This window comes from Lepus europaeus, unplaced genomic scaffold (assembly GCF_033115175.1).
Source record: "Lepus europaeus isolate LE1 unplaced genomic scaffold, mLepTim1.pri SCAFFOLD_35, whole genome shotgun sequence".
NCBI lineage: Eukaryota > Metazoa > Chordata > Mammalia > Lagomorpha > Leporidae > Lepus > Lepus europaeus.
In genome coordinates, this window is record NW_026909223.1 from 724,717 (window position 1) to 740,428 (window position 15,712).

The window sequence follows — 15,712 nt, forward strand, 5'->3', positions numbered from 1 at the left end:
TGCGGGTGTCCCCGGGCCGCACACACGAACTGCCCCGCGCTTCCCGGCGTTGCAAATAGGCCCCCCGGGAAGCCCCGCCCGCCCTAGGTGCTTGTCGGGTGGGGCCGACGCACGGTGGTTGACTGGGGAGGGCTGCTGCTGGCACACACCCACTCCTGAAGCCCACTGGGGCGGTCCAAGTGTGAGGAGCTCGGAGCTCGGTCAGGGCTGTCCCAGCAGAACTTTTTGAGGGTGGACGGACACGCCCGCGGGCAATCAGGTGTTGCGGGCAGGCCCCGGGGGCAGGCCCTGCTGAGTCCCCGAGCGCCACCTGGGTTCCTGCCACCACCCTTGGGCCGGGATGAGGTGCCACCTTGTGCGTAGAAGCCCTGCACACAGGCAAGAAGCCCCCCAGGCCCGCGGCGCACCCGACCCTGGAGCCCCCTGGCCAGATGCAGCCACAGGGAACGGGGGTTCTTTGTTGGCAGGCCCCATTCCCGAAGCATCCACGGGCACTTCCCGAAGGGCTGACACCTGCTGCGCCTCAGCAGCCAGCCAACCTCCCTCCCTCTGGTCGGGCACTGCAAGCCACACAGCCACTTGTGTCCCCTGTGTCCCTCCCTGGAGGCCGCAGCGCGTTTTGGTTTTGGCGCGGACGGGCCCCTCTCGGCTTCTGTAGTCCATTTGCCCCCGGAGCCTGCCAGACCCCTGGCTCTAGGAGGCTGCCCAGGGGCGCTGCCAACAGCCCCCAGGTGCTGGCTAGCCGCAGCAGCCGGCCACGGGGGAGCACACACACCTGCGGGTGTCCCCAGGCCGCACACACGGACTGCCCCGTGCTTTCCGGCGTTGCAAATAGGTCCCCCGGGAAGCCCCGCCATCCCTAGGGGCTTGTCGGGCGGGGCCGACGCTCGGTGGGTGAGTGGGGAGGGCTGCTGCTGGCACACACCCACTCCTGAAGCCCACTGGGGCGGTCCAAGGGCGAGGAGCTCGGAGCTCGGTCAGGGCTGTCCCAGCAGAACTTTTTGAGGGTGGACGGACACGCCCGCGGGCAATCAGGTGTTGCGGGCAGGCCCCGGGGGCAGGCCCTGCTGAGTCCCCGAGCGCCACCTGGGTTCCTGCCACCACCCTTGGGCCGGGATGAGGTGCCACCTTGTGCGTAGAAGCCCTGCACACAGGCAAGAAGCCCCCCAGGCCCGCGGCGCACCCGACCCTGGAGCCCCCTGGCCGGATGCAGCCACAGGGAACGGGGGTTCTGAGTTGGCAGGCCCCATTCCCGAAGCATCCACGGGCACTTCCCGAAGGGCTGACACTTGCTGCGCCTCAGCAGCCAGCCAACCTCCCTCCCTCTGGTCGGGCACTGCAAGCCACACAGCCACTTGTGTCCCCTGTGTCCCTCCCTGGAGGCCGCAGCGCGTTTTGGGTTTTGGCGCGGACGGGCCCCTCTCGGCTTCCGTAGTCCATTTGCCCCCGGAGCCTGCCAGACCCCTGGCTCTAGGAGGCTGCCCAGGGGCGCTGCCAACAGCCGCCAGGTGCTGGCTAGCCGCCTCGGCCGGCCACGGGGGGAGCACACACACCTGCGGGTGTCCCCGGGCCGCACACACGAACTGCCCCGCGCTTCCTGGTGTTGCAAATAGGCCCCCCGGGAAGCCCCGCCCGCCCTAGGGGCTTGTCGGGTGGGGCCGACGCAAGGTGGTTGACTGGGGAGGGCTGCTGCTGGCACACACCCACTCCTGAAGCCCACTGGGGCGGTCCAAGGGCGAGGAGCTCGGAGCTCGGTCAGGGCTGTCCCAGCAGAACTTTGTGAGGGTGGACGGACACGCCCGCGGGCAATCAGGTGTTGCGGGCAGGCCCCGGGGGCAGGCCCTGCTGAGTCCCCGAGCGCCACCTGGGTTCCTGCCACCACCCTTGGGCCGGGATGAGGTGCCACCTTGTGCGTAGAAGCCCTGCACACAGGCAAGAAGCCCCCCAGGCCCGCGGCGCACCCGACCCTGGAGCCCCCTGGCCGGATGCAGCCACAGGGAACGGGGGTTCTTTGTTGGCAGGCCCCATTCCCGAAGCATCCACAGGCACTTCCCGAAGGGCTGACACCTGCTGCGCCTCAGCAGCCAGCCAACCTCCCTCCCTCTGGTCGGGCACTGCAAGCCACACAGCCACTTGTGTCCCCTGTGTCCCTCCCTGGAGGCCGCAGCGCGTTTTGGGTTTTGGCGCGGACGGGCCCCTCTCGGCTTCCGTAGTCCATTTGTCCCCGGAGCCTGCCAGACCCCTGGCTCTAGGAGGCTGCCCAGGGGCGCTGCCAACAGCCCCCAGGTGCTGGCTAGCCGCCTCAGCCGGCCACGGGGGGAACACACACACCTGCGGGTGTCCCCGGGCCGCACACACGAACTGCCCCGCGCTTCCTGGCGTTGCAAATAGGCCCCCCGGGAAGCCCCTCCCGCCCTAGGGTCTTGTCGGGTGGGGCCGACGCAAGGTGGTTGACTGGGGAGGGCTGCTGCTGGCACACACCCACTCCTGAAGCCCACTGGGGCGGTCCAAGGGCGAGGAGCTCGGAGCTCGGTCAGGGCTGTCCCAGCAGAACTTTTTGAGGGTGGACGGACACGCCCGCGGGCAATCAGGTGTTGCGGGCAGGCCCCGGGGGCAGGCCCTGCTGAGTCCCCGAGCGCCACCTGGGTTCCTGCCACCACCCTTGGGCCGGGATGAGGTGCCACCTTGTGCGTAGAAGCCCTGCACACAGGCAAGAAGCCCCCCAGGCCCGCGGCGCACCCGACCCTGGAGCCCCCTGGCCTGATGCAGCCACAGGGAATGGGGGTTCTTTGTTGGCAGGCCCCATTCCCGAAGCATCCACGGGCACTTCCCGAAGGGCTGACACCTGCTGCGCCTCAGCAGCCAGCCAACCTCCCTCCCTCTGGTCGGGCACTGCAAGCCACACAGCCACTTGTGTCCCCTGTGTCCCTCCCTGGAGGCCGCAGCGCGTTTTGGGTTTTGGCGCGGACGGGCCCCTCTCGGCTTCCGTAGTCCATTTGCCCCCGGAGCCTGCCAGACCCCTGGCTCTAGGAGGCTGCCCAGGGGCGCTGCCAACAGCCCCCAGGTGCTGGCTAGCCGCAGCAGCCGGCCACGGGGGAGCACACACACCTGTGGGTGTCCCCAGGCCGCACACACGGACTGCCCCGTGCTTTCCGGCGTTGCAAATAGGTCCCCCGGGAAGCCCTGCCATCCCTAGGGGCTTGTCGGGCGGGGCCGACGCACGGTGGGTGAGTGGGGAGGGCTGCTGCTGGCACACACCCACTCCTGAAGCCCACTGGGGCGGTCCAAGGGCGAGGAGCTCGGAGCTCGGTCAGGGCTGTCCCAGCAGAACTTTTTGAGGGTGGACGGACACGCCCGCGGGCAATCAGGTGTTGCGGGCAGGCCCCGGGGGCAGGCCCTGCTGAGTCCCCGAGCGCCACCTGGGTTCCTGCCACCACCCTTGAGCTGGGATGAGGTGCCACCTTGTGCGTAGAAGCCCTGCACACAGGCAAGAAGCCCCCCAGGCCCGCGGCGCACCCGACCCTGGAGCCCCCTGGCCGGATGCAGCCACAGGGAACGGGGGTTCTGAGTTGGCAGGCCCCATTCCCGAAGCATCCACGGGCACTTCCCGAAGGGCTGACACTTGCTGCGCCTCAGCAGCCAGCCAACCTCCCTCCCTCTGGTCGGGCACTGCAAGCCACACAGCCACTTGTGTCCCCTGTGTCCCTCCCTGGAGGCCGCAGCGCGTTTTGGGTTTTGGCGCGGACGGGCCCCTCTCGGCTTCCGTAGTCCATTTGCCCCCGGAGCCTGCCAGACCCCTGGCTCTAGGAGGCTGCCCAGGGGCGCTGCCAACAGCCCCCAGGTGCTGGCTAGCCGCCTCAGCCGGCCACGGGGGGAACACACACACCTGCGGGTGTCCCCGGGCCGCACACACGAACTGCCCCGCGCTTCCTGGCGTTGCAAATAGGCCCCCCGGGAAGCCCCGCCCGCCCTAGGGGCTTGTCGGGTGGGGCCGACGCAAGGTGGTTGACTGGGGAGGGCTGCTGCTGGCACACACCCACTCCTGAAGCCCACTGGGGCGGTCCAAGGGCGAGGAGCTCGGAGCTCGGTCAGGGCTGTCCCAGCAGAACTTTTTGAGGGTGGACGGACACGCCCGCGGGCAATCAGGTGTTGCGGGCAGGCCCCGGGGGCAGGCCCTGCTGAGTCCCCGAGCACCACCTGGGTTCCTGCCACCACCCTTGGGCCGGGATGAGGTGCCACCTTGTGCGTAGAAGCCCTGCACACAGGCAAGAAGCCCCCCAGGCCCGCGGCGCACCCGACCCTGGAGACACCTGGCAGGATGCAGCCACAGGGAACGGGGGTTCTTTGTTGGCAGGCCCCATTCCAGAAGCATCCACAGGCACTTCCCGAAGGGCTGACACCTGCTGCGCCTCAGCAGCCAGCCAACCTCCCTCCCTCTGGTCGGGCACTGCAAGCCACACAGCCATTTGTGTCCCCTGTGTCCCTCCCTGGAGGCCGCAGCGCGTTTTGGGTTTTGGCGCGGACGGGCCCCTCTCGGCTTCCGTAGTCCATTTGTCCCCGGAGCCTGCCAGACCCCTGGCTCTAGGAGGCTGCCCAGGGGCGCTGCCAACAGCCCCCAGGTGCTGGCTAGCCGCAGCAGCCGGCCACGGGGGTGCACACACACCTGCGGGTGTCCCCGGGCCGCACACACGGACTGCCCCGCGCTTCCCGATGTTGCAAATAGGCCCCCTGGGAAGCCCCGCCCGCCCTAGGGGCTTGTCGGGTGGGGCCGACGCAAGGTGGTTGACTGGGGAGGGCTGCTGCTGGCACACACCCACTCCTGAAGCCCACTGGGGCGGTCCAAGGGCGATGAGCTCGGAGCTCGGTCAGGGCTGTCCCAGCAGAACTTTTTGAGGGTGGACGGACACGCCCGCAGGCAATCAGTTGTTGCGGGCAGGCCCCGGGGGCAGGCCCTGCTGAGTCCCCGAGCGCCACCTGGGTTCCTGCCACCACCCTTGGGCCGGGATGAGGTGTCACCTTGTGCGTAGAAGCCCTGCACACAGGCAAGAAGCCCCCCAGGCCCGCGGCGCACCCGACACTGGAGCCCCCTGGCCGGCTGCAGCCACAGGGAACGGGGGTCCTGAGTTGGCAGGCCCCATTCCCGAAGCATCCACGGGCACTTCCCGAAGGGCTGACACCTGCTGCGCCTCAGCAGCCAGCCACCCTCCCTCCCTCTGGTTGGGCACTGCAAGCCACACAGCCACTTGTGTCCCCTGTGTCCCTCCCTGAATGCTGCAGCGCGTTTTGGGTTTTGGCGCAGACGGGCCCCTCTCGGCTTCCGTAGTCCATTTGCCCCCGGAGCCTGCCAGACCCCTGGCTCTAGGAGGCTGCCCAGGGGCGCTGCCAACAGCCCCCAGGTGCTGGCTAGCCGCAGCAGCCGGCCACGGGGGAGCACACACACCTGCGGGTGTCCCCAGGCCGCACACACGGACTGCCCCGTGCTTCCCGGCGTTGCAAATAGGTCCCCCGGGAAGCCCCGCCGTCCCTAGGGGCTTGTCGGGCGGGGCCGACGCACGGTGGGTGAGTGGGGAGGGCTGCTGCTGGCACACACCCACTCCTGAAGCCCACTGGGGCGGTCCAAGGGCGAGGAGCTCGGAGCTCGGTCAGGGCTGTCCCAGCAGAACTTTGTGAGGGTGGACGGACACGCCCGCGGGCAATCAGGTGTTGCGGGCAGGCCCCGGGGGCAGGCCCTGCTGAGTCCCCGAGCGCCACCTGGGTTCCTGCCACCACCCTTGGGCCGGGATGAGGTGCCACCTTGTGCGTAGAAGCCCTGCACACAGGCAAGAAGCCCCCCAGGCCCGCGGCGCACCCGACCCTGGAGCCCCCTGGCCGGATGCAGCCACAGGGAACGGGGGTTCTGAGTTGGCAGGCCCCATTCCCGAAGCATCCACGGGCACTTCCCGAAGGGCTGACACCTGCTGCGCCTCAGCAGCCAGCCAACCTCCCTCCCTCTGGTCGGGCACTGCAAGCCACACAGCCACTTGTGTCCCCTGTGTCCCTCCCTGGAGGCCGCAGCGCGTTTGGGGTTTTGGCGCGGACGGGCCCCTCTCGGCTTCCGTAGTCCATTTGCCCCCGGAGCCTGCCAGACCCCTGGCTCTAGGAGGCTGCCCAGGGGCGCTGCCAACAGCCCCCAGGTGCTGGCTAGCCGCCTCGGCCGGCCACGGGGGGAGCACACACACCTGCGGGTGTCCCCGGGCCGCACACACGAACTGCCCCGCGCTTCCTCGCGCTGCAAATAGGCCCCCCGGGAAGCCCCGCCCGCCCTAGGGGCTTGTCGGGTGGGGCCGACGCAAGGTGGTTGACTGGGGAGGGCTGCTGCTGGCACACACCCACTCCTGAAGCCCACTGGGGCGGTCCAAGGGCGAGGAGCTCGGAGCTCGGTCAGGGCTGTCCCAGCAGAACTTTTTGAGGGTGGACGGACACGCCCGCGGGCAATCAGGTGTTGTGGGCAGGCCCCGGGGGCAGGCCCTGCTGAGTCCCCGAGCGCCACCTGGGTTCCTGCCACCACCCTTGGGCCGGGATGAGGTGCCACCTTGTGCGTAGAAGCCCTGCACACAGGCAAGAAGCCCCCCAGGCCCGCGGCGCACCCGACCCTGGAGCCCCCTGGCCGGATGCAGCCACAGGGAACGGGGGTTCTGAGTTGGCAGGCCCCATTCCCGAAGCATCCACGGGCACTTCCCGAAGGGCTGACACTTGCTGCGCCTCAGCAGCCAGCCAACCTCCCTCCCTCTGGTCGGGCACTGCAAGCCACACAGCCACTTGTGTCCCCTGTGTCCCTCCCTGGAGGCCGCAGCGCGTTTTGGGTTTTGGCGCGGACGGGCCCCTCTCGGCTTCCGTAGTCCATTTGCCCCCGGAGCCTGCCAGACCCCTGGCTCTAGGAGGCTGCCCAGGGGCGCTGCCAACAGCCGCCAGGTGCTGGCTAGCCGCCTCGGCCGGCCACGGGGGGAGCACACACACCTGCGGGTGTCCCCGGGCCGCACACACGAACTGCCCCGCGCTTCCTGGTGTTGCAAATAGGCCCCCCGGGAAGCCCCGCCCGCCCTAGGGGCTTGTCGGGTGGGGCCGACGCAAGGTGGTTGACTGGGGAGGGCTGCTGCTGGCACACACCCACTCCTGAAGCCCACTGGGGCGGTCCAAGGGCGAGGAGCTCGGAGCTCGGTCAGGGCTGTCCCAGCAGAACTTTGTGAGGGTGGACGGACACGCCCGCGGGCAATCAGGTGTTGCGGGCAGGCCCCGGGGGCAGGCCCTGCTGAGTCCCCGAGCGCCACCTGGGTTCCTGCCACCACCCTTGGGCCGGGATGAGGTGCCACCTTGTGCGTAGAAGCCCTGCACACAGGCAAGAAGCCCCCCAGGCCCGCGGCGCACCCGACCCTGGAGCCCCCTGGCCGGATGCAGCCACAGGGAACGGGGGTTCTTTGTTGGCAGGCCCCATTCCCGAAGCATCCACAGGCACTTCCCGAAGGGCTGACACCTGCTGCGCCTCAGCAGCCAGCCAACCTCCCTCCCTCTGGTCGGGCACTGCAAGCCACACAGCCACTTGTGTCCCCTGTGTCCCTCCCTGGAGGCCGCAGCGCGTTTTGGGTTTTGGCGCGGACGGGCCCCTCTCGGCTTCCGTAGTCCATTTGTCCCCGGAGCCTGCCAGACCCCTGGCTCTAGGAGGCTGCCCAGGGGCGCTGCCAACAGCCCCCAGGTGCTGGCTAGCCGCCTCAGCCGGCCACGGGGGGAACACACACACCTGCGGGTGTCCCCGGGACGCACACACGAACTGCCCCGCGCTTCCTGGCGTTGCAAATAGGCCCCCCGGGAAGCCCCTCCCGCCCTAGGGTCTTGTCGGGTGGGGCCGACGCAAGGTGGTTGACTGGGGAGGGCTGCTGCTGGCACACACCCACTCCTGAAGCCCACTGGGGCGGTCCAAGGGCGAGGAGCTCGGAGCTCGGTCAGGGCTGTCCCAGCAGAACTTTTTGAGGGTGGACGGACACGCCCGCGGGCAATCAGGTGTTGCGGGCAGGCCCCGGGGGCAGGCCCTGCTGAGTCCCCGAGCGCCACCTGGGTTCCTGCCACCACCCTTGGGCCGGGATGAGGTGCCACCTTGTGCGTAGAAGCCCTGCACACAGGCAAGAAGCCCCCCAGGCCCGCGGCGCACCCGACCCTGGAGCCCCCTGGCCAGATGCAGCCACAGGGAATGGGGGTTCTTTGTTGGCAGGCCCCATTCCCGAAGCATCCACGGGCACTTCCCGAAGGGCTGACACCTGCTGCGCCTCAGCAGCCAGCCAACCTCCCTCCCTCTGGTCGGGCACTGCAAGCCACACAGCCACTTGTGTCCCCTGTGTCCCTCCCTGGAGGCCGCAGCGCGTTTTGGGTTTTGGCGCAGACGGGCCCCTCTCGGCTTCCGTAGTCCATTTGCCCCCGGAGCCTGCCAGACCCCTGGCTCTAGGAGGCTGCCCAGGGGCGCTGCCAACAGCCCCCAGGTGCTGGCTAGCCGCAGCAGCCGGCCACGGGGGAGCACACACACCTGCGGGTGTCCCCAGGCCGCACACACGGACTGCCCCGTGCTTTCCGGCGTTGCAAATAGGTCCCCCGGGAAGCCCTGCCATCCCTAGGGGCTTGTCGGGCGGGGCCGACGCACGGTCGGTGAGTGGGGAGGGCTGCTGCTGGCACACACCCACTCCTGAAGCCCACTGGGGCGGTCCAAGGGCGAGGAGCTCGGAGCTCGGTCAGGGCTGTCCCAGCAGAACTTTTTGAGGGTGGACGGACACGCCCGCGGGCAATCAGGTGTTGCGGGCAGGCCCCGGGGGCAGGCCCTGCTGAGTCCCCGAGCGCCACCTGGGTTCCTGCCACCACCCTTGAGCTGGGATGAGGTGCCACCTTGTGCGTAGAAGCCCTGCACACAGGCAAGAAGCCCCCCAGGCCCGCGGCGCACCCGACCCTGGAGCCCCCTGGCCGGATGCAGCCACAGGGAACGGGGGTTCTGAGTTGGCAGGCCCCATTCCCGAAGCATCCACGGGCACTTCCCGAAGGGCTGACACTTGCTGCGCCTCAGCAGCCAGCCAACCTCCCTCCCTCTGGTCGGGCACTGCAAGCCACACAGCCACTTGTGTCCCCTGTGTCCCTCCCTGGAGGCCGCAGCGCGTTTTGGGTTTTGGCGCGGACGGGCCCCTCTCGGCTTCCGTAGTCCATTTGCCCCCGGAGCCTGCCAGACCCCTGGCTCTAGGAGGCTGCCCAGGGGCGCTGCCAACAGCCCCCAGGTGCTGGCTAGCCGCCTCAGCCGGCCACGGGGGGAACACACACACCTGCGGGTGTCCCCGGGCCGCACACACGAACTGCCCCGCGCTTCCTGGCGTTGCAAATAGGCCCCCCGGGAAGCCCCGCCCGCCCTAGGGGCTTGTCGGGTGGGGCCGACGCAAGGTGGTTGACTGGGGAGGGCTGCTGCTGGCACACACCCACTCCTGAAGCCCACTGGGGCGGTCCAAGGGCGAGGAGCTCGGAGCTCGGTCAGGGCTGTCCCAGCAGAACTTTTTGAGGGTGGACGGACACGCCCGCGGGCAATCAGGTGTTGCGGGCAGGCCCCGGGGGCAGGCACTGCTGAGTCCCCGAGCACCACCTGGGTTCCTGCCACCACCCTTGGGCCGGGATGAGGTGCCACCTTGTGCGTAGAAGCCCTGCACACAGGCAAGAAGCCCCCCAGGCCCGCGGCGCACCCGACCCTGGAGACACCTGGCAGGATGCAGCCACAGGGAACGGGGGTTCTTTGTTGGCAGGCCCCATTCCAGAAGCATCCACAGGCACTTCCCGAAGGGCTGACACCTGCTGCGCCTCAGCAGCCAGCCAACCTCCCTCCCTCTGGTCGGGCACTGCAAGCCACACAGCCATTTGTGTCCCCTGTGTCCCTCCCTGGAGGCCGCAGCGCGTTTTGGGTTTTGGCGCGGACGGGCCCCTCTCGGCTTCCGTAGTCCATTTGTCCCCGGAGCCTGCCAGACCCCTGGCTCTAGGAGGCTGCCCAGGGGCGCTGCCAACAGCCCCCAGGTGCTGGCTAGCCGCAGCAGCCGGCCACGGGGGTGCACACACACCTGCGGGTGTCCCCGGGCCGCACACACGGACTGCCCCGCGCTTCCCGATGTTGCAAATAGGCCCCCTGGGAAGCCCCGCCCGCCCTAGGGGCTTGTCGGGTGGGGCCGACGCAAGGTGGTTGACTGGGGAGGGCTGCTGCTGGCACACACCCACTCCTGAAGCCCACTGGGGCGGTCCAAGGGCGATGAGCTCGGAGCTCGGTCAGGGCTGTCCCAGCAGAACTTTTTGAGGGTGGACGGACACGCCCGCGGGCAATCAGTTGTTGCGGGCAGGCCCCGGGGGCAGGCCCTGCTGAGTCCCCGAGCGCCACCTGGGTTCCTGCCACCACCCTTGGGCCGGGATGAGGTGTCACCTTGTGCGTAGAAGCCCTGCACACAGGCAAGAAGCCCCCCAGGCCCGCGGCGCACCCGACACTGGAGCCCCCTGGCCGGCTGCAGCCACAGGGAACGGGGGTCCTGAGTTGGCAGGCCCCATTCCCGAAGCATCCACGGGCACTTCCTGAAGGGCTGACACCTGCTGCGCCTCAGCAGCCAGCCACCCTCCCTCCCTCTGGTCGGGCACTGCAAGCCACACAGCCACTTGTGTCCCCTGTGTCCCTCCCTGAATGCTGCAGCGCGTTTTGGGTTTTGGCGCAGACGGGCCCCTCTCGACTTCCGTAGTCCATTTGCCCCCGGAGCCTGCCAGACCCCTGGCTCTAGGAGGCTGCCCAGGGGCGCTGCCAACAGCCCCCAGGTGCTGGCTAGCCGCAGCAGCCGGCCACGGGGGAGCACACACACCTGCGGGTGTCCCCAGGCCGCACACACGGACTGCCCCGTGCTTCCCGGCGTTGCAAATAGGTCCCCCGGGAAGCCCCGCCGTCCCTAGGGGCTTGTCGGGCGGGGCCGACGCACGGTGGGTGAGTGGGGAGGGCTGCTGCTGGCACACACCCACTCCTGAAGCCCACTGGGGCGGTCCAAGGGCGAGGAGCTCGGAGCTCGGTCAGGGCTGTCCCAGCAGAACTTTGTGAGGGTGGACGGACACGCCCGCGGGCAATCAGGTGTTGCGGGCAGGCCCCGGGGGCAGGCCCTGCTGAGTCCCCGAGCGCCACCTGGGTTCCTGCCACCACCCTTGGGCCGGGATGAGGTGCCACCTTGTGCGTAGAAGCCCTGCACACAGGCAAGAAGCCCCCCAGGCCCGCGGCGCACCCGACCCTGGAGCCCCCTGGCCGGATGCAGCCACAGGGAACGGGGGTTCTGAGTTGGCAGGCCCCATTCCCGAAGCATCCACGGGCACTTCCCGAAGGGCTGACACCTGCTGCGCCTCAGCAGCCAGCCAACCTCCCTCCCTCTGGTCGGGCACTGCAAGCCACACAGCCACTTGTGTCCCCTGTGTCCCTCCCTGGAGGCCGCAGCGCATTTTGGGTTTTGGCGCGGACGGGCCCCTCTCGGCTTCCGTAGTCCATTTGCCCCCGGAGCCTGCCAGACCCCTGGCTCTAGGAGGCTGCCCAGGGGCGCTGCCAACAGCCCCCAGGTGCTGGCTAGCCGCCTCGGCCGGCCACGGGGGGAGCACACACACCTGCGGGTGTCCCCGGGCCGCACACACGAACTGCCCCGCGCTTCCTCGCGCTGCAAATAGGCCCCCCGGGAAGCCCCGCCCGCCCTAGGGGCTTGTCGGGTGGGGCCGACGCAAGGTGGTTGACTGGGGAGGGCTGCTGCTGGCACACACCCACTCCTGAAGCCCACTGGGGCGGTCCAAGGGCGAGGAGCTCGGAGCTCGGTCAGGGCTGTCCCAGCAGAACTTTTTGAGGGTGGACGGACACGCCCGCGGGCAATCAGGTGTTGTGGGCAGGCCCCGGGGGCAGGCCCTGCTGAGTCCCCGAGCGCCACCTGGGTTCCTGCCACCACCCTTGGGCCGGGATGAGGTGCCACCTTGTGCGTAGAAGCCCTGCACACAGGCAAGAAGCCCCCCAGGCCCGCGGCGCACCCGACCCTGGAGCCCCCTGGGCGGATGCAGCCACAGGGAACGGGGGTTCTGAGTTGGCAGGCCCCATTCCCGAAGCATCCACGGGCACTTCCCGAAGGGCTGACACCTGCTGCGCCTCAGCAGCCAGCCAACCTCCCTCCCTCTGGTCGGGCACTGCAAGCCACACAGCCACTTGTGTCCCCTGTGTCCCTCCCTGGAGCCCCAGCGCGTTTTGGGTTTTGGCGCGGACGGGCCCCTCTCGGCTTCCGTAGTCCATTTGCCCCCGGAGCCTGCCAGACCCCTGGCTCTAGGAGGCTGCCCAGGGGCGCTGCCAACAGCCCCCAGGTGCTGGCTAGCCGCCTCGGCCGGCCACGGGGGAGCACACACACCTGCGGGTGTCCCCGGGCCGCACACACGGACTGCCCCGCGCTTCCCGATGTTGCAAATAGGCCCCCCGGGAAGCCCCGCCTGCCCTAGGGGCTTGTCGGGTGGGGCCAACGCAAGGTGGTTGACTGGGGAGGGCTGCTGCTGGCACACACCCACTCCTGAAGCCCACTGGGCGGTCCAAGGGCGATGAGCTCGGAGCTCGGTCAGGGCTGTCCCAGCAGAACTTTTTGAGGGTGGACGGACACGCCCGCGGGCAATCAGGTGTTGCGGGCAGGCCCCGGGGGCAGGCACTGCTGAGTCCCCGAGCGCCACCTGGGTTCCTGCCACCACCCTTGGGCCGGGATGAGGTGTCACCTTGTGCGTAGAAGCCCTGCACACAGGCAAGAAGCCCCCCAGGCCCGCGGCGCACCCGACACTTGAGCCCCCTGGGCGGATGCAGCCACAGGGAACGGGGGTTAAGAGTTGGCAGGCCCCATTCCCGAAGCATCCACGGGCACTTCCCGAAGGGCTGACACCTGCTGCGCCTCAGCAGCCAGCCAACCTCCCTCCCTCTGGTCGGGCACTGCAAGCCACACAGCCACTTGTGTCCCCTGTGTCCCTGCCTGGAGGCTGCAGCGCCTTTTGGGTTTTGGCGCAGACGGACCCCTCTCGACTACCGTAGTCCATTTGCCCCCGGAGCCTGCCAGACCCCTGGCTCTAGGAGGCTGCCCAGGGGCGCTGCCAACAGCCCCCAGGTGCTGGCTAGCCGCAGCAGCCGGCCACGGGGGAGCACACACACCTGCGGGTGTCCCCAGGCCGCACACACGGACTGCCCCGTGCCTCCCGGCGTTGCAAATAGGTCCCCCGGGAAGCCCCGCCCGCCCTAGGGGCTTGTCGGGAGGGGCCGACGCAAGGTGGTTGACTGGGGAGGGCTGCTGCTGGCACACACCCACTCCTGAAGCCCACTGGGGCGGTCCAAGGGCGAGGAGCTCAGTGCTCGGTCAGGGCTGTCCCAGCAGAACTTTTTGAGGGTGGATGGACACGCCCGCGGGCAATCAGGTGTTGCGGGCAGGCCCCGGGGGCAGGCCCTGCTGAGTCCCCGAGCGCCACCTGGGTTCCTGCCACCACCCTTGGGCCGGGAAGAGGTGCCACCTTGTGCGTAGAAGCCCTGCACACAGGCAAGAACCCCCCCAGGCCCGAGGCGCACCCGACCCTGGAGCCCCCTGGCCGGATGCAGCCACAGGGAACGGGGGTTCTTTGTTGGCAGGCCCCATTCCCGAAGCATCCACGGGCACTTCCCGAAGGGCTGACACCTGCTGCGCCTCAGCAGCCAGCCAACCTCCCTCCCTCTGGTCGGGCACTGCAAGCCACACAGCCACTTGTGTCCCCTGTGTCCCTCCCTGGAGGCCGCAGCGCGTTTTGGGTTTTGGCGCGGACGGGCCCCTCTCGGCTTCCGTAGTCCATTTGCCCCCAGGCCCTGCCAGACCCCTGGCTCTAGGAGGCTGCCCAGGGGCGCTGCCAACAGCCCCCAGGTGCTGGCTAGCCGCCTCGGCCGGCCACGGGGGGAGCACACACACCTGCGGGTGTCCCCGGGCCGCACACACGAACTGCCCCGTGCTTCCCGGCGTTGCAAATAGGCCCCCGGGAAGCCCCGCCCGCCCTAGGGTCTTGTCGGGTGGGGCCGATGCAATGTGGTTGACTGGGGAGGGCTGCTGCTGGCACACACCCACTCCTGAAGCCCACTGGGGCGGTCCAAGGGCGAGGAGCTCGGAGCTCGGTCAGGGCTGTCCCAGCAGAACTTTTTGAGGGTGGACGGACACGCCCGCGGGCAATCAGGTGTTGCGGGCAGGCCCCGGGGGCAGGCCCTGCTGTGTCCCCGAGCGCCACCTGGGTTCCTGCCACCACCCTTGGGCCGGGATGAGGTGCCACCTTGTGCGGAGAAGCCCTGCACACAGGCAAGAAGCCCCCCAGGCCCGCGGCGCACCCGACCCTGGAGCCCCCTGGGCGGATGCAGCCACAGGGAACGGGGGTTCTGAGTTGGCAGGCCCCATTCCCGAAGCATCCACGGGCACTTCCCGAAGGGCTGACACCTGCTGCGCCTCAGCAGCCAGCCAACCTCCCTCCCTCTGGTCGGGCACTGCAAGCCACACAGCCACTTGTGTCCCCTGTGTCCCTCCCTGGAGGCTGCAGCGCGTTTTGGGTTTTGGCGCAGACGGGCCCCTCTCGACTTCCGTAGTCCATTTGCCCCCGGAGCCTGCCAGACCCCTGGCTCTAGGAGGCTGCCCAGGGGCGCTGCCAACAGCCCCCAGGTGCTGGCTAGCCGCAGCAGCCGGCCACGGGGGAGCACACACACCTGCGGGTGTCCCCAGGCCGCACACACGGACTGCCCCGTGCTTCCCGGCGTTGCAAATAGGTCCCCCGGGAAGCCCCGCCGTCCCTAGGGGCTTGTCGGGCGGGGCCGACGCACGGTGGGTGAGTGGGGAGGGCTGCTGCTGGCACACACCCACTCCTGAAGCCCACTGGGGCGGTCCAAGGGCGAGGAGCTCGGAGCTCGGTCAGGGCTGTCCCAGCAGAACTTTTTGAGGTTGGACGGACACGCCCGCGGGCAATCAGGTGTTGCGGGCAGGCCCCGGGGGCAGGCCCTGCTGAGTCCCCGAGCGCCACCTGGGTTCCTGCCACCACCCTTGGGCCGGGATGAGGTGCCACCTTGTGCGTAGAAGCCCTGCACACAGGCAAGAAGCCCCCCAGGCCCGCGGCGCACCCGACCCTGGAGCCCCCTGGCCGGATGCAGCCACAGGGAACGGGGGTTCTTTGTTGGCAGGCCCCATTCCCGAAGCATCCACAGGCACTTCCCGAAGGGCTGACACCTGCTGCGCCTCAGCAGCCAGCCAAACTCCCTCCCTCTGGTCGGGCACTGCAAGCCACACAGCCACTTGTGTCCCCTGTGTCCCTCCCTGGAGGCCGCAGCGCGTTTTGGGTTTTGGCGCGGACGGGCCCCTCTCGGCTTCCGTAGTCCATTTGTCCCCGGAGCCTGCCAGACCCCTGGCTCTAGGAGGCTGCCCAGGGGCGCTGCCAACAGCCCCCAGGTGCTGGCTAGCCGCCTCGGCCGGCCACGGGGGGAACACACACACCTCCGGGTGTCCCCGGGCCGCACACACGAACTGCCCCGCGCTTCCTGGCGTTGCAAATAGGCCCCCCGGGAAGCCCCTCCCGCCCTAGGGTCTTGTCGGGTGGGGCCGACGCAAGGTGGTTGACTGGGGAGGGCTGCTGCTGGCACACACCCACTCCTGAAGCCCAC